The sequence below is a fragment of the Aegilops tauschii genome, chromosome 6 (genome assembly GCF_002575655.3).
Source record: "Aegilops tauschii subsp. strangulata cultivar AL8/78 chromosome 6, Aet v6.0, whole genome shotgun sequence".
NCBI classification, from domain to species: domain Eukaryota; kingdom Viridiplantae; phylum Streptophyta; class Magnoliopsida; order Poales; family Poaceae; genus Aegilops; species Aegilops tauschii.
Genome location: NC_053040.3, coordinates 50190778 through 50207575, shown reverse-complemented (window position 1 = coordinate 50207575; position 16798 = coordinate 50190778).

The following is a 16798-nucleotide window of genomic DNA, read 5'->3' as shown; positions in this document are numbered from 1 at the left end:
CCACTACGATGAGTTTCCGCAGCAAGGTCTCTGTTGCCGTAAAAACTGCACTGCAACAAGACTTCTGTTTCAGAAAAATTAAATTTAAATCGAGACCTTTGTTGCAAGAAAACTAAATTGCAAACAAGACCTCTGTTGAAAAAAAAATTGAAACAAAACTAAATTGGAACAAGACCTCCGTTGCAAAAAAAAATTCTTGCAAAAATTTCTGCAACCTCGTGTTGCGGGAATGACCTATGTTGCAATGATCAAAGGGTGACGCTCAGTCACTCAATTCGTCGGATCCATTGCAATTTCTTTTTTGAAACAAGGCCTCTATTGCTGGAAAAACTGTAACAGAGCTTTTGTTGCAAAAATAATTATTTTGCAACGGACCTCTGTTGCAAAAAAAATGCAACTTGACCTATGTTGCAAAAATTTCCGTAACATGACCCGTGTTGCAGAAATTTTACGCAACACGACCTGTGTTGCAATAATAGAGGGTGACGCTTAGTCAATAAATCTGCTTGATCCTACGGCTCATGAGGCGGCGGATCTTTTAAAAAGATGCACCGGCGGACGCGTAGCGTTGCCCTTTCTAATATCAACTTTCCTATCCCCGACACCTTCCTTCTTCTACTCGATCTTCCAGCAAGGAAAATAAACATGAATCATACGGCCCGTGCTTGAATTCCTTCCGTGAAAAAGACGCGAGTCACCCTATCATCTACAAGCCACGCCGCCGACCAGCCTCCTATCCTGCGATGCGCGACAGGTTAAGCATAGGCATATGCAATTTAGAATTATTTCATTCTCATACAGAAAAGTAATGCGTTCCAACTACCATCCCTACTTGTTCCTCTCACACGTACCAGCAATGCAATCGTTTCAGGGAGGCAACAGGCATTTGTTCACAATAGCCTATTAGTACATCTCGGTTGGTGATATTTGGATCAAAGCGCACCTTGGCTTCCTCCGGGGCAAGTCCCACTGCAGCTTTTTTTGTAGCTACATCCACCATGCGGCTGATGCTATTATCTCTGAGGCGATGGCAATGTGCAACGGATTAAACTTTGCAAACTTTCTGGGATTCAACCGAGTGGAGACCGAGTCTGATCCCCAAATCGTAGTGGAATTTTGCACCATTCGGCTGATGCTATTATCTCTGAGGTGATAGCAATGAGTGATCGATTGAACTTTGCAAACTTTCTAGGATTCAACCGAGTGGAAGCCGAGTCTGATTCCCAAATCATACTAGAATTTTATACTGGGCAGTCACAATGGTGGCATGTGGCAACTGCGGTCTTCGCTTAGTGTGTGGATACTGCTTGTTCAATAGGGAATGTCACTTTTAAACATTGTTTCCGTTCGGCTAATAAAGTTGCGCATGTGCATGCTAATTATTGTTATCGTAATAAGGCTTCATTTAGTTGTACTGATGAGCCACCTAACTTTTTCGTTAGTAAGCTCGTGGACGACGTATTTTTGATTTGTGGTCAATAAAGCTAGTCATGATGTTTTCCCTCAAAAAGATATATGAGATATACGGTTCATAATTTAATACAACATGGAACTTGATATCCAAACGGAAAGCAGCGATAAAATGAGCACACATTCAAAATGCAAGCAAGATCAACCAACATATGGGCTTGCATTAATGTGCAATACAGCAAATGAACCACAACGTACTGATTTATTGAACGCCTTCACAGCGGCTGACAAGTTGTGTACACAAACTAGATAGCAAATTATGCGATTAATTCCAACATAGTCCACTTCACAGTCCACCATCGTGCATGCTAAATAGAGGCTCAATTTCCGGCCATGTGGAGTATATGAAAATGGAACCCATGAAGCCATTCCAACATCTCAGCCACCAGAATGTAACTCTAGAAACCTGCAGTGCAATGAATGTCATCGGTCACACAAATGTGTACTATTCTTTCAGAAAAGAAAAATAGCTATATCACACTGTTTTTGCATGGCTCAAACACTTAACACTAGCTTCATCATTGTGGAAACTGGACCAAAAGCTCAGAAGTTGATCAACCTCAGCTATTCGACAAAACTAATAGGCCCATTAATTTTTAATGGCACACCTTCAACTTCTATTGTTGACATATTCTTAAGTTTTGGCAACATCTGATCTCAGCAGAACCTAAAGGACCAGTGATTCAAATTATCCGAATCAAGTAGCTCCGTTAGAGGGAAATGCTGAACTGCCAAACTTATCAAATCATTTAATAGGTACATATTGTTTGGAATCGTAGCATAATTTTAAAATTTTCCTACGCTCACCAAGATGCATCTATGGAGTATACTAGCAACAAGGGGAAAGTAGTGCATCTACATACCCTTGTAGATCGCGAGCGGAAGCGTTCCAATGAACGTGGATGACGGAGTCGTACTCGCCGTGATCCAAATCACCGATGACCGAGTGCCGAACGGACGGCACCTCAGCGTTCAACACATGTACGGTGCAGCGACGTCTCCTCCTTCTTGATCCAGCAAGGGGGAAGGAGAGGTTGATGGAGATCCAGCAGCACGACGGCATGGTGGTGGATGTAGCGGGTTGCCGGCAGGGCTTCGCCGAGCTTCTACGAGAGAGAGAGGTGTAGCAGGGGAGGAGGGAGGAGCCCAAGGCTGTAATACTACTGCCCTCCCTCCCCCCTTTATATAGGCCCCCTGGGAGGGGGGGCGCCGGCCAGAACCCATCTGGTGGGGGGGAGGGGCGGCCAGGTGGGTGCCTTGCCCCCCAAGGCAAGTGGGGCCCCCCCCACCCTAGGGTTTCCAACCCTAGGCGCAGGGGGAAGGCCCATGGGGGGGCGCCCAGCCCACTAGGGGCTGGTTCCCTTCCCACTTCAGCCCACGGGGCCCTCCGGGATAGGTGGCCCCACCCGGTGGACCCCCGGGACCCTTCCGGTGGTCCCGGTACAATACCGGTAACCCCCGAAACTTTCCCGGTGGCCGAAACTTGACTTCCTATATATAATTCTTCACCTCCGGACCATTCCGGAACTCCTCGTGACGTCCGGGATCTCATCCGGGACTCCAAACAACTTTCGGGTTTCCGCATACACATATCTCTACAACCCTAGCATCACCGAACCTTAAGTGTGTAGACCCTACAGGTTCGGGAGACATGCAGACATGACCGAGACGCCTCTCCGGTCAATAACCAACAGCGGGATCTGGATACCCATGTTGGCTCCCACATGTTCCACGATGATCTCATCGGATGAACCACGATGTCGAGGATTCAATCAATCCCGTATGCAATTCCCTTTGTCAATCGGTATGTTACTTGCCCGAGATTTGATCGTCGGTATCCCAATACCTTGTTCAATCTCGTTACCGGCAAGTCTCTTTACTCGTACCGCAATGCATGATCCCGTGACTAACGCCTTGGTCACATAGAGCTCATTATGATGATGCATTACCGAGTGGGCCCAGAGATACCTCTCCGTCACACGGAGTGACAAATCCCAGTCTCGATCCGTGCCAACCCAACAGACACTTTCGGAGATACCCGTAGTGCACCTTTATAGTCACCCAGTTACGTTGTGACGTTTGGCACACCCAAAGCACTCCTACGGTATCCGGGAGTTGCACGATCTCATGGTCTAAGGAAAAGATACTTGACATTGGAAAAGCTCTAGCAAACGAAACTACACGATCTTTTATGCTATGCTTAGGATTGGGTCTTGTCCATCACATCATTCTCCTAATGATGTGATCCCGTTATCAATGACATCCAATGTCCATAGTCAGAAAACCATGACTATCTGTTGATCAACGAGCTAGTCAACTAGAGGCTTACTAGGGACACGTTGTGGTCTATGTATTCACACATGTATTACGATTTCCGGACAATACAATTATAGCATGAACAATAGACAATTACCATGAACAAAGAAATATAATAATAACCATTTATTATTGCCTCTAGGGCATATTTCCAACAGTCTCCCACTTGCACTAGAGTCAATAATCTAGTTACATTGTGATGAATCGAACACCCATTGCGTCCTGGTGTTGATCATGTTTTGCTCTAGGGAGAGGTTTAGTCAACGGATCTGCTACATTCAGGTCCGTATGTACTTTACAAATATCTATGTCTCCATTTTGAACACTTTCACGAATGGAGTTGAAGCGACGCTTGATATGCTTGGTCTTCCTGTGAAACCTGGGCTCTTTCGCAAGAGCAATAGCTCCAGTGTTGTCACAGAAGAGAGTCATCGGGCCCGACGCATTGGGAATCACCCCTAGGTCGGTAATGAACTCCTTCATCCAGACTGCTTCCTGTGCTACCTCCGAGGCCGCCATGTACTCCGCTTCACATGTAGATCCCGCCACGACGCTTCGCTTGCAACTGCACCAACTTACTGCCCCACCATTCAAAATATACACGTATCCGGTTTGTGACTTCGAGTCATCCAGATCTGTGTCGAAGCTAGCGTCGACGTAACCCTTTACGACGAGCTCTTCGTCACCTCCATAAATGAGAAACATGTCCTTAGTCCTTTTCAGGTACTTCAGGATATTCTTGACCGCTGTCCAGTGTTCCATGCCGGGATTACTCTGGTACCTTCCTACCAAACTTACGGCAAGGTTTACATCAGGTCTGGTACACAGCATGGCATACATAATAGACCCTATGGCCGAGGCATAGGGGATGACACTCATCTTTTCTATATCTTCTGCCGTGGTCGGGCATTGAGCCGCGCTCAATTGCACACCTTGCAATACAGGCAAGAACCCCTTCTTGGACTGATCCATACTGAACTTCTTCAATATCTTGTCAAGGTATGTACTCTGTGAAAGACCAATGAGGCGTCTTGATCTATCTCTATAGATCTTGATGCCTAATATATAAGCAGCTTCTCCAAGGTCCTTCATTGAAAAACACTTATTCAAATAGGCCTTTATACTTTCCAAGAATTCTATATCATTTCCCATCAATAGTATGTCATCCACATATAATATGAGAAATGCTACAGAGCTCCCACTCACTTTCTTGTAAACACAGGCTTCTCCATAAGTCTGTGTAAACCCAAACGCTTTGATCATCTCATCAAAGCAAATGTTCCAACTCTGAGATGCTTGCACCAGCCCATAGATTGAGTGCTGGAGCTTGCATACTTTGTTAGCATTCTTAGGATCGACAAAACCTTCCGGCTGCATCATATACAACTCTTCCTTAAGGAAGCCATTAAGGAATGCCGTTTTGACGTCCATCTGCCATATCTCATAATCATAGTATGCGGCAATTGCTAACATGATTCGGACGGACTTCAGCTTCGCTACGGGTGAGAAAGTCTCATCGTAGTCAACCCCTTGAACTTGTCGATGACCCTTAGCGACAAGTCGAGCCTTATAGATGGTCACATTACCATCCGCGTCTGTCTTCTTCTTAAAGATCCATTTGTTTTCTATGGCTTGCCGATCATCGGGCAAGTCAGTCAAAGTCCATACTTCGTTTTCATACATGGATCCTATCTCGGATTTCATGGCTTCTAGCCATTTGTCGGAATCCGGGCCCGCCATCACTTCTTCATAGTTCGAAGGTTCACCGTTGTCTAACAACATGATTTCCAGGACAGGGTTGCCGTACCACTCTGGTGCGGAACGTGTCCTTGTGGACCTACGAAGTTCAGTAGTAACTTGATCCGAAGCTTCATGATCATCATCATTAACTTCCTCCCCAGTCGGTGTAGGCACCACAGGAACATTTTCCCGCGCTGCGCTACTTTCCGGTTCGGTAGGGGTGACTATCACCTAATCAAGTTCCACTTTCCTCCCACTCAATTCTTTCGAGAGAAACTCCTTCTGTAGAAAGGACCCGTTCTTGGCAACGAAGATCTTGCCTTCGGATCTGAGGTAGAAGGTATACCCAATAGTTTCCTTAGGGTATCCTATGAAGACGCATTTCTCCGACTTGGGTTCGAGCTTTTCAGGTTGAAGTTTCTTGACATAAGCATCGCATCCCCAAACTTTTAGAAACGACAGCTTAGGTTTCTTCCCAAACCATAATTCATACGGTGTCGTCTCAACGGATTTCGATGGAGCCCTATTTAAAGTGAATGCGGCAGTCTCTAAAGCATAGCCCCAAAATGAGAGCGGTAAATCGGTAAGAGACATCATAGATCGCACCATATCCAATAGAGTGCAATTACGACGTTCGGACACACCGTTTCTCTGAGGTGTTCCAGGCGGCGTGAGTTGTGAAAATATTCCACATTTCCTTAAGTGTGTACCAAACTCGTGACTTAAATATTCTCCACCACGATCTGATCGTAAGAATTTTATTTTCCTGTGACGTTGATTCTCAACCTCACTCTGAAATTCCTTGAACTTTTCAAAGGTTTCAGACTTGTGTTTCATTAAGTAGACATACCCATATCTACTTAAATCATCAGTGAGAGTGAGAACATAACGATATCCTCCGCGAGCCTCAACACTCATTGGACCGCACACATCGGTATGTATGATTTCCAATAAGTTGGTTGCTCGCTCCATTGTTCCGGAGAACGGAGTCTTGGTCATCTTACCCATGAGGCATGGTTCGCACGTGTCAAATGATTCGTAATCAAGAGACTCCAAAAGTCCATCTGCATGGAGCTTCTTCATGCGCTTGACACCAATGTGACCAAGGCGGCAGTGCCACAAGTATGTGGGACTATCATTATCAACTTTACATCTTTTGGGATTCACACTATGAATATGTGTAACATCACGTTCGAGATTCATCAAGAATAAACCATTAACCAGCGGGGCATGACCATAAAACATATCTCTCAAATAAATAGAACAACCATTATTCTCGGATTTAAATGAGTAGCCATCTCGAATTAAACGAGATCTAGATACAATGTTCATGCTCAAAGCTGGCACTAAATAACAATTATTGAGGTTTAAAACTAATCCCGTAGGTAGATGCAGAGGTAGCGTGCCGACGGCGATCACATCGACCTTGGAACCATTCCCGACGCGCATCGTCACCTCGTCCTTCGCCAGTCTCCGTTTATTCCGTAGTTCCTGTTTTGAGTTACAAATATGAGCAACCGCACCGGTATCAAATACCCAGGAGCTACTACGAGTACTGGTAAGGTACACATCAATTACATGTATATCACATATACCTTTGGTGTTGCCGGCCTTCTTGTCCGCTAAGTATTTGGGGCAGTTCCGCTTCCAGTGACCACTTCCCTTGCAATAAAAGCACTCAGTCTCGGGCTTGGGTCCATTCCTTGACTTCTTCCTAGTAACTGGCTTACCGGGCGCGGCAACTCCCTTGTCGTCCTTCTTGAAGTTCTTCTTACCCTTGCCCTTCTTGAACTTAGTGGTTTTATTCACCATCAACACTTGATGTTCTTTTCTGATCTCCACCTCCGCTGATTTCAGCATTGAATATATCTCAGGAATGGTCTTTTCCATCCTCTGCATATTGAAGTTCATCACAAAGCTCTTGTAGCTTGGTGGAAGCGACTGGAGGATTCTGTCAATGACCGCGTCATCCGGGAGATTAACTCCCAGCTGAGTCGAGCGGTTGTGCAACCCAGACATTCTGAGTATGTGCTCACTTACAGAACTATTCTCCTCCATTTTACAACTGAAGAACTTGTCGGAGACTTCATATCTCTCGACCCGGGCATGAGCTTGGAAAACTAATTTCAGCTCCTCGAACATCTCATATGCTCCATGTTTCTCAAAACGCTGTTGGAGACCCGGTTCTAAGCTGTAAAGCATGCCGCACTGAACGAGGGAGTAATCATCAGCACGCTGCTGCCAAGCGTTCATAACGTCTTGGTTTTCTGGGATTGGTGCTTCACCTAGCGGTGCTTCTAGGACATAATCTTTCTTGGCTACTATGAGGATGATCCTCGGGTTCCGGACCCAGTCCGTATAGTTGCTGCCATCATCTTTCAGCTTGGTTTTCTCTAGGAACGCGTTGAAATTGAGGACAACGTTGGCCATTTGATCTACAAGACATAGTGTAAAGATTTTTTGGACTAAGTTCATGATAATTAAGTTCATCTAATCAAATTACTCAATGAACTCCCACTCAGATAGACATCCCTCTAGTCATCTAAGTGAAACATGATCCGAGTTAACTAGGCCGTGTCCGATCATCACGTGAGACGGACTAGTCAAGATCGGTGAACATCTCCATGTTGATCGTATCTTCTATACGACTCATGCTCGACCTTTCGGTCCTCCGTGTTCCGAGGCCATGTCTGTACATGCTAGGCTCGTCAAGTCAACCTAAGTGTATTGCGTGTGTTCCGAGGCCATGTCTGTACATGTTAGGCTCATCAACACCCGTTGTATGCGAACGTTAGAATCTATCACACCCGATCATCACGTGGTGCTTCGAAACAACGAACCTTCGCAACGGTGCACAGTTAGGGTGAACACTTTCTTGAAATTATCATAAGGGATCATCTTACTTACTACGGTCGTTCTAAGCAAATAAGATGCAAAAACATGATAAACATCACATGCAATCAAATAGTGACATGATATGGCCAATATCATTATGCTCCTTTGATCTCCATCTTCGGGGCACCATGATCATCTTCGTCACCGGCATGACACCATGATCTCCATCATCATGATCTCCATCATTGTGTCTTCATGAAGTCGTCACGCCAACGATTAGTTCTACTTCTATGGCTAACGCGTTTAGCAACAAAGTAAAATAATTTACATGGCGTTTATTCAATGACACGCAGGTCATGCAAAATAATAAAGACAACTCCTGTGGCTCCTGCCGGTTGTCATACTCATCGACATGCAAGTCGTGATTCCTATTACAAGAATATGATCAATCTCATACATCACATATATCATTAATCACATCTTCTGGCCATATCACATCACATAGCACTTGCTGCAAAAACAAGTTAGACGTCCTCTAATAGTTGTTGCAAGTTTTTACGTGGTTTGTAGGTTTCTAGCAAGAACGTTTCTTACCTACGTATGACCACAACGTGATTTGCCAATTTCTATTTACCCTTCATAAGGACCCTTTTCATCGAATCCGTTCCGACTAAAGTAGGAGAGACAGACACCCGCTAGCCACCTTATGCAACTAGTGCATGTCAGTCGGTGGAACCTGTCTCACGTAAGCGTACGTGTAAGGTCAGTCCGGGCCGCTTCATCTTACAATGCCGCCGAAACAAGAAACGACTAGTAGTGGCAAGAAGAATTGGCAACATCAACGCCCACAACTTCTTTGTGTTCTACTCGTGCATAGTAACTACGCATAGGCCTGGCTCATGATGCCACTGTTGGAATCGTAGCATAATTTTAAAATTTTCCTATGCTCACCAAGATGCATCTATGGAGTATACTAGCAACGAGGGGAAAGGAGTGCATCTACATACCCTTGTAGATCGCGAGCGGAAGCGTTCCAATGAACGTGGATGACGGAGTCGTACTCGCCGTGATCCAAATCACCGATGACCGAGTGCCGAACGGACGGCACCTCCGCGTTCAACACACGTACGGTGCAGCGACGTCTCCTCCTTCTTGATCCAGCAAGGGGGAAGGAGAGGTTGATGGAGATCCAGCAGCACGACGGTGTGGTGGTGGATGTAGCGGGTTGCCGGCAGGGCTTCGCCGAGCTTCTACGAGAGAGAGAGAGAGAGGTGTAGCAGGGGAGGAGGGAGGCGCCCAAGGCTGTAATACTACTGCCCTCCCTCCCCCCCTTTATATAGGCCCCCTGGGAGGGGGGCGCCGGCCAGAACCCATCTGGTGGGGGGGGGGGGCGGTGGCCAGGGGGTGCCTTGCCCCCCAAGGCAAGTGGGGCGCCCCCCACCCTAGGGTTTCCAACCCTAGGCGCAGGGGGAAGGCCCATGGGGGGCGCCCAGCCCACTAGGGGCTGGTTCCCTTCCCACTTCAGCCCACGGGGCCCTCCGGGATAGGTGGCCCCACCCGGTGGACCCCCGGGACCCTTCCGGTGGTCCCGGTACAATACCGGTAACCCCCGAAACTTTCCCGGTGGCCGAAACTTGACTTACTATATATAATTCTTCACCTCCGGACCATTCCGGAACTCCTCGTGACGTCCGGGATCTCATCCGGGACTCCGAACAACTTTCAGGTTTCCGCATACACATATCTCTACAACCCTAGCGTCACCGAACCTTAAGTGTGTAGACCCTACGGGTTCGGGAGACATGCAGACATGACCGAGACGCCTCTCCGGTCAATAACCAACAGCGGGATCTGGATACCCATGTTGGCTCCCACATGTTCCACGATGATCTCATCGGATGAACCACGATGTCGAGGATTCAATCAATCCCGTATGCAATTCCCTTTGTCAATCGGTATGTTACTTGCCCGAGATTCGATCGTCGGTATCCCAATACCTTGTTCAATCTCGTTACCGGCAAGTCTCTTTACTCGTACCGCAATGCATGATCCCGTGACTAACGCCTTAGTCACATAGAGCTCATTATGATGATGCATTACCGAGTGGGCCCAGAGATACCTCTCCGTCACACGGAGTGACAAATCCTAGTCTCAATCCGTGCCAACCCAACAGACACTTTCGGAGATACCCGTAGTGCACCTTTATAGTCACCCAGTTACGTTGTGACGTTTGGCACACCCAAAGCACTCCTACGGTATCCGGGAGTTGCACGATCTAATGGTCTAAGGAAAAGATACTTGACATTGGAAAAGCTCTAGCAAACGAAACTACACGATCTTTTATGCTATGCTTAGGATTGGGTCTTGTCCATCACATCATTCTCCTAATGATGTGATCCCGTTATCAATGACATCCAATGTCCATAGTCAGGAAACCATGACTATCTGTTGATCAACGAGCTAGTCAACTAGAGGCTTACTAGGGACACGTTGTGGTCTATGTATTCACACATGTATTACGATTTCCGGACAATACAATTATAGCATGAACAATAGACAATTACCATGAACAAAGAAATATAATAATAACCATTTATTATTGCCTCTAGGGCATATTTCCAACACATATGAAGGCTCATGGAGAATAAAACAGATGCATCTGGTTTGTAGCTAATAGGTATACTTTTTTACAAATGTATGAGTCAGATAGTTGGTAGCAGATCAAAATTAATAAAATGCATGCAGTACAAGCCTCAAGCAACAGATCATACATCATCTAATTAATTAATACTCCCTCTGTAAAGAAATATAAGAGTGTTTAGATCACTACTTTAGTGATCCAAACGATCTTATATTTCTTTGCGGAAGGAGTACTTCATTCTCCATTATCTCCAAGATACATGTCTATTTTACCTTGCGCAGCATAAAAAACAATAGTATGTGAAGAATATAATGATTCATTTTAGTACTTTGAACTAGCGATTTTTCTTGGAGTGCTTTTTTTTGAGTTCGTTCTTACCCAGTGTCCCTTGAATGGTTTGTAAAAAGCTTGTATTAGTTGTGACCTTTTCTGATTCATCACTTTCATTGGGGTCCTGATGAATGTCATTATCGATTCATCGCCATCCTTGTTAGTGGTTGTGAGTCATAAATCTGTTCTATTCCTGACTTGTCTTACTAGGTACTAGGCTAACTTGTGAATATTTCCATGGTTTTGCAAGCATTACGTGGCTTGAGGATCTGTTTTCCACTTCATTATAAGAGGCCAAAAACTCCCAAAGTCAAGTGGAGAAAAGGAGAAATACATTCAAATGTTTTAGAACTGTGATAATGTTGTATATCTACTAGTTGTAGTGTTGAAAGATACAAATATAATTTTCTTTTGGTCTTGCAGTTTGTAGCTGTGATTACATTAATTGAACTCCATGGCTGGTCTCTAGCTTGGGGCCGGCCTAATAGTCTTCACATGTATCTATTTGTTTGTATTTTGCATGTATCTATTTGATTCCCTGTGTGGTAACCAAACAAAGTTTAAGGTGCAGGGGTTGGTGGGGAAGGGGCCGGTGAGGGTTTTTTGGGGTGGTTTCAATGTGGGGAACGAATCCCTATTAACAGAACGAAGCCTAAAGGTCAAGTGTGATATCTTTTGGCGTGGTTTGAAGAATGGCAGAATCCTAAAAATCATTACGAAGGTTCTAAAATCCTTTTTAATAATTAACTAGCATCTCTCAATGAACAACCCACTAAAGCCATCTGGGGAACAGTCCAGGGAAGCTTGACCACATTATCAATCGACTATCTAGAGAAGGGGCTCGAGAGGTAACCGAGATCCTTAACATGTTGAAGAAGCTCACAAAGATCAAAGATAGGCATTCTGCTTTGGATGTTCTCCATATTATAGATGCTTTGGTTTCACAATCATTGATTGATGAACCCCGTCAGTCGGCAAGAGATGAAATGAGGGGCATTATTGTCCCACCACATGAAGGAATTTCGAGTTTTCACCTTCGAAGCAGACCCATTTGACAGTGCATCTATTTGTCTAGTAGCGTGCTGGAAATGGAGGTGTCAGTATGATGTTTAATGATTCCCCTGAAGTTCTTTTCTGCAACAGGTATAGGCCTTTTTTCTTAAATTCCATCTGGAAGCTTGACAAACCAAGTTCCAATTTGCAGCCATCAAGAAGATGTGGGAAACATTTCTGCTCCTGGTTTTAAAGGCTCTTATAATGTTTTTGAGTTTAGATGAGATGTGCCGCTGACGTCTCAGTTTTGCCTAGAGCCTCAAGCTTGTTGAAACGCCTCTATGAAGCCTGGGCACTCAACCCAAAAGTTTTCAAAGCGGAAGATTTGCTTTATCTGAATGGGCAGAACATAATGTATGTATCCGAGGTGAATCTTAAAAGAGGTTGCACAATGATCTTAGGGAAGACTGTGGACTAGGCAGCCAAGGTGAAAACCCCTGCGTACTAGTACTTCTAATTTAATTATTGTTTTGCGAAACATGAAAACATAAAACTTTCATGTAGCATAAGGTACTCAAAAAGTCAGAATGTACTAAGACTTCCTTTTTATGTTATAAATCTCAAATTTAAATGAGTATTTCTGAAAAAAGTTATGGAGATAATCAAATTCATTACATATATAACAAGATTGCTATTGTCTACTTCCTTCACAAGAACAGTATCCTATTTATTAGATAGGTCATGCTTCTAACGAAAAATACCATGGTATTGTCTATTTCCTTATTTATTACTAGCCCCTTAATGGTAATGGATGAACTACTACCTCCTACAAGGCAACATGAATGTGGACTCTTGGATCATGTAGAATCAATGGTCCATAACTATCTGGGAGTGCCTTAAAAAACTCTATAGGCTGCTAATGTCTGAATATACATGTGAGTAAAGTGAAAAACAGACATATGCCAAGAAAGTATTCAAGCACTCTACATATCCATAGCCACATATCAAGTGTGATGTGGCAGCTAGTAAAAATAGAACAGAAAAGATGGGCTTACCTGCTCAATCAATACATCACTATAGCACATCCATATGACCAGCTCTATCATTTCCTCGACCAACGGCCATGCCTACAAGCAAAGTCAAGGAACCAGAGACATCCCAACAAATAGTCAAAAGTCAAATAGATTCAAGGTAATCTGATACAACATCAGGAGTAGATTAAACAAAAAACAATCTTTTTTTAGATCAGCCAAAATGGCTTAAACAGAGCTTACAGGAGGTTTATAACCACTTAATAAGAGATCTGTTAGCTCATCAGGGACACCTGCGAGAATCCTACATTCCCCTTTTCTTCTTGCTAATCCTGCCAGCTCATGGGCCATCTTGTTTTGATTTCTACGGACTGCCGACCAGGTGACAGACTGGAAGATCCCGGTTTGGGCTTTAATGTCAGTTATGATGTGGAACAAATGGGATCTTTCTGTGAGGTTCTTCGTTAGACGATTTATCAGGTTCAGACAGTCAGATTCCACAACAACATGCCTGCAGTAGACGGTACTCAGTTCCGCCAGTCCCATCAACACCGCTTCGGCCTCTGCTTCCTCAACACCTGCACTAGGGTTGATTCTTTTACAGACCGACACCGCAACAATACCTTTGCAATCTCTAGCGATCATTCCCAGGCCGGTTTTGTCGCTGTCTCGCACAAAAGACGCATCCGTGTTAATCTTCCAACTACCTGCCGGCGGGGGGATCCAGGGCCGAGACTCGTTCGATGAGCTCGCTACCTTGCCAGACACCGCAGGAAAAAGGCTGATTTTGCCCGCAGCGTCTGGTTCAGGCCCCAACGCTTGCATGATTTCTATCTCGTACTTCTGAAGGAAATCTGCCGACACCGAGACCAGAGCTTTCCCTTCACCATGTATGCAGTCTTCACGTAAGTACCACACCCTCCAGAAGAGTAGTAGAATTCTGTCTCTGGTTTTTTCATTACATGTGTCCAGCAAGCATTGCAGCAAGTTTGGTCCAGTGTATGCAAAACCTTTCTCAGTTGGCAGTTCCCACCTATTTCTTATTTTCGTCCTCAATGCCCGGGCCTTAGTGCAGCTAAGAACTGCGTGGTATTCATCTTCATCTCCCTGACCGCAGATAGGACAAGTTGCTAGGACCTCCAGCGTCCTACGTTGTTTGTTCTTTGTCGTAGCTAGAGAGTTTGTGGCAACCCTCCAATTGAGGATTTTAATTTTCTCTGGCATCTTACCTTTCCATACCAAGTCCCATATGCTCCGGTTGTTGGCCTGACATGAAGAGCTTGATGCAGTAGGTGTGCTTCTGCTCTTGATTTCCTCTGCCAATTTGTATGCACTCCTGACACTGAAAACTCCTGAATTTTCATGGTTCCAAGCGATACAATCCTTTATCTTTTTTGTTGGAAGTCTGATCATGCAGATTTCGTCTGCGTCATATGTGGGGTAGATTTGCCTGATGAGTTCCACATCCCACTCGTTTGTATCAGAGCTTTTATTAACTGGTTTACCCATCTGAGCCTGCAGTTACGTGTAAAAGAGGCAGCCTTCAGACCACTTCTCCTCGGAATCCAATTGTCTCGCTGGATCCGAACACTTCTTCCGTCCCCAATCCTCCACACTACGCCTTCCTTCAGGAGTTCTAAACCAAACTCAATCCCCCTCCAAGCCGGTGAGGTGTCAGCTACAAAAACTGTGTCTAAAAGCTCACCATTTGGGTAATATTTGGACTTTAAGACCCTAGCACATAGGCTGTCTGGATTCTGTAACAACCTCCATCCCTGCCTCGCAAGGAGTGCTTGGTTGAACGAGTGCATATCCCTGAAACCCAAACCACCTTCTCTCTTTGGTTTGGTCATTTGATCCCACGCCATCCAGTGTACTTTCCTATGGTTTTCCGTGTCTCCCCACCAGAAATCCCTAATAATTTTTTCATACTTGTCACAAAACCCAACTGACATTTTAAAAACTCCCATGGGGTATGTGGGCAGGGCTTGTGCTACTGATTTCACATTGACCTCTTTTGCCACAAAGGACATGAATTTTTCGTTCCAGTCTGAGCATCTTTTGGAGAGACGTTCCGTGATCGGTTGGAAGCACCCATTCTTCATTCTTCCCTCGGGCATAGGGAGGCCCAAGTATTTACTCTCAAAGGAAACAGAGGTCACCCCGAGCACATTCTTTATGCTCCCCTGTGCCTCAGGTGTACAAAGCTCACTAAAGAGTAGTGAACACTTTGCTGGGCTGAGAAGTTGGCCTGTACATCCTTGGAATCGATCTAGAGTGTTCTTAATCACCCTTGCTTCCTGCTCGGTTGCCTTGAAGAAGAGGAGGCTGTCATCGGCGAATAGAAGGCTAGAAATCCCCGGGCTTCCCCTAGCAATTTTGATCGGGGTTATGCTTCCATTTTCCACCTCTCTGTTCAAAATGTTAACCAGGCCATCAGCCACCAGCAGAAACAAGTATGGGCTTAAAGGATCGCCCTGCCTGAGACCTCTAGAGGGGGTAAAATATTCCATCAGTTGACCATTCCACTTCACTGAATAGGACACCGACTTGACGCAGCCCATGACCCACTTTATCCAGATTCGATCAAAGCCAAGTCTTTGAAGGGCTCCTTCCAAGTAGCACCAATCAACCCTATCATACGCCTTTGCCAAATCAAGCTTGTAGGCACAATGGGTATTGAATTTACTTCTAGAGTGATTTATCCTGTGGAAACATTCAAAAGCGATGATAGCGTTGTCCGTGATCATCCTTCCTGGTATAAAGGCGCTTTGAGTTTCAGAGACAATCTCATCCAAAAAAGGCCTGAGGCGGTTCACTAGGCACTTTGACACCACTTTGTAAATAACATTACATAGGCTGATCGGCCGGAAATCCTTAAGGTATTGGGGATTTTTGCCCTTCGGGATGAGGCATATGACAGTATCATTAACCCCGGGCGGCATGATTCCTATCTCAAAAAAATTCTTTACTGCGGTAGTGACATCTTCTTTGACCAAGGACCAGTTTCTTTGGTAGAATATAGCAGGGAATCCGTCCGCTCCTGGTGCTTTTAGGGGGCCAATTTGGAACAGGGCGTTCGCTATTTCTTCGTCAGTGAAGTCTTTGGTCAGCGAGTTGTTCATCTCCGTGGTTATTTTAGGGGAAATCAGATTCAAAAGGGCACTAGGATCAACTCCTTTGTCAGCCGTAAACAGAGTCTTAAAGAACTCAGTGGCCATTTTCTGTAACTCCTCCTCTCTCTCCACCCAGATGTCGTCCTCTCTTTTCAGTTTCCGAATAGAATTCTTTTTCTGCCGCCAAGTGGCCTTACGCTGAAAATATTTCGTATTCCTGTCACCCTCTCTAAGCCACTGAATTCTTGACCGTTGTTTCCACATGATCTCTTCTCGCAACAGCAGTTCATCAAGCTCCACTTGATAGTTTCTTCAATTTTGCCTCT